Source organism: Branchiostoma belcheri, unplaced genomic scaffold, assembly GCF_001625305.1.
Source record: "Branchiostoma belcheri isolate BF01 breed outbred unplaced genomic scaffold, Haploidv18h27 scaffold316, whole genome shotgun sequence".
NCBI lineage: Eukaryota > Metazoa > Chordata > Leptocardii > Amphioxiformes > Branchiostomatidae > Branchiostoma > Branchiostoma belcheri.
This window is the reverse complement of record NW_017803928.1, coordinates 98,448-101,202: the sequence shown is the minus strand read 5'-3', so window position 1 is coordinate 101,202 and position 2,755 is coordinate 98,448. Positions and strand designations below refer to the sequence as shown.

The 2,755-nt window shown below is 41.0% G+C and overlaps 1 long non-coding RNA gene across 1 annotated transcript; it reads left to right on the top strand.

Moving 5' to 3' along the window:
* The first annotated feature begins 311 nt into the window (after window positions 1–311).
* Window positions 312–1,062, top strand: LOC109474762. The gene is made up of 3 exons (XR_002140499.1): window positions 312–414; window positions 628–750; window positions 981–1,062. It is a non-coding gene; the product is annotated as an uncharacterized LOC109474762 (long non-coding RNA).
* Window positions 1,063–2,755: the final 1,693 nt, after the last annotated feature.

Sequence of the window (2,755 nt, the reverse complement as noted above, 5' to 3'; positions counted from 1 at the left end):
CCTTCACCTGTACCTGTAATACAGGCTACTCTGGGGATGGAGTTACATGTGCAGGTGTGGCTGTCTTCCTCGCTGCATTTTTAGGCATGCAAGTTAAGTCTTGGTCAATGCCAATGTTGTTCATAAAAATTGGCCTCCTCTACCTGCACTCAAAGGTATTTCTTGCGTACCTTTAATACATGTACAGTTCAGTATAGAAGCCATGCGGTCTCTGGAAACGTTTTCGGAATGTTAAGTATTATTCACGTGGACTTTTTCGTTGACGACACTGTTTCAAACTCACCCTTCTAGATGTGAACGAGTGTGATACCAGTTCTCATACCTGCCATCAACAAGCCACATGCACGAACACGGCGGGATCTTTCACTTGTTCCTGTAACTCAGGATTTTCTGGAGATGGAGTAACCTGCACAGGTAAGAAAACTGTACCCAGGAGACTATATTACAAGAATGTACGGGACGAATGTACGATTGACGGATGGCGGATGGTTGACTGTACCATGCGAATTGAACTTATGTTCGACAGTTTAAAGTATTAGTATTCACAAGAAACAGTGACATAACATAATCCTAAGTAAATGAGACGTTACATACATTTCGAAGTATACCTCGTATCGCTTTCTTCAGACATAGATGAATGTACATCGGGAACCAACAATTGTGCCCCCCAAGCGACATGTACCAACACTGCAGGGTCCTTCACCTGTACCTGTAATACAGGCTACACTGGGGATGGAGTTACATGTGCAGGTGTGTTGTCCTCTCCTGTACGATCATTGTCGTGAAACTGAAGCCCTTCTTAATGCCAATGTAGTTCATAAAAATCAGCCTCCTCTACCTGCACTCAAAGCTATTCCATGAGTACCCTTAATACAGTTCAGTTCACGTAGTGCACTCTGGGAGCTTTATTTAAATGTCCAGTATGGTTTACGAGCCTGGACGAAACTGTTTTATTCACCCCCCCCCCCACATTTTTTTAGATGTGAACGAGTGTGATGCCAGTTCTCATACCTGCCATCAACAAGCCACATGCACGAACACCGTGGGATCTTTCACTTGTTCCTGTAACTCAGGATTTTCTGGAGATGGAGTAACCTGTACAGGTAAGAAAACTGTACTACAGAATACATTCTAAGGATGTACTGAAGATGGTGATGATGATGATGATGACTGGTTTATTTGCAACACGTGCTCAGACATACCGTTGCAGCCTTATCTGGCTTAATTAGGGCATGATACAAATCCTGTGTAATTCTTAAAATCCATCACATGTCTACCCTTTCAGACAAGGTACTATTACTAATTAATCAAAATCAATTCTACAAATATAGGCTAAAAGACAAGGTGAATGCTGATTAAAATTCATTAAATAGCTTTACATTAAAAGAGACCTATTGATTAAAATCCATTCTACTATACTATACTAGGCTAATGATTAAATTCCATTCAATAATTTTACAGTAAAAGGCAAGGTAGTATTCATAAATCTGGAAGTTCTACAGTTGAACTGGGTGAAGTTATCCTTCGTTCTCAGTTCTCTGCCGTGTACGTTTCCCCGTTTCGGAGGCAGCCAGCAAGAGAAGACAGGGGATTTAGAAATAGAAACTGCAAACTTCATACACAGATTGCGTCTTCTCGAGGACAGGGGAGTGAGAGATAGCTGATTTAGTGCGCTGTCATAGCTAACATATGTTCTGCCTTGAATAACTCTACAAGCCCTCTTCTGTACGGATTCAATGTGCTTCGACTGGAGACTAGTGAGGCCAGGATGCCACACCGGACAGGCATACTCTAACAACGGCCGAACAAAACCACAGAAAACTAGCACTAGGTCGTTATCGTTTATATACGTCCGTGTTTCTTCAGGACACGTACTAGGTAGAGCCTACGGTTGGCTTTACTGACAATGGTAGTAACATGAGCGGACCACTTTAGATCGGCTTGCAGTATGACACCAAGAACTTTAGCAAACTGAACCACTTCTAGATATGAAAATTGTAGGTTAAAAAAATTATATTCCTTGATCAAAGTAAGTTAATTGCAAAATATTAAATCAGAGCCTAAGTCGTCTCTTCTCATAATATATAATAATATAAATATATAATATATCTGTCATCCACCTGGCTCTGACATAGAACTTTTAAAACCAACACAATAGTAAGATTTTTGAGTAGGACATATGAGAACAAATATGTAACTTGCCTTTTGGATGTACCACAGTGGGAGGGCATAGACTTGAGTTGTCCTCAGTGCCAGTGGTGGGAAGATTGTCTCAAGCCTTTTTTCAATGATGCTAAGCTGTTCATCATCGAGGAGAAACTCCTTACCCAGGGCGATGAGGCTGCTGATGGCCTTGGGTGCTCCCGCTCTTGCCTCCTCCAGGGCAAGTGCCAGGGTTGTTTCCATGAGTGCATCATGGGGATGGTTTGAAGGATGGCAGTGATGCAAGCCTTGAGGTCATACTGTGAAAACAGGAACATGATAGGACTGTATAGGGATTCTCTTTTTGCACAACCAAAACTTCTCTCACCTTGCTGTCATTTTGGTGACTTATCAGAAACGTAAGCAAGGTTCGTGAAGGTTTTATTTTGTTAAAAGAAAATCCCTATATCTTATGTTCTGATAAAATCTGATCAACCTGATAAAACTATTTTCGGATAAACATTTACAAGTTGGTTGTATAACTTGTCCCTTGTTGCGTTAACCAACAGTCTGTATTTTTTTTAAATTTGTGATGGTTGTCTTTGTTAATCTC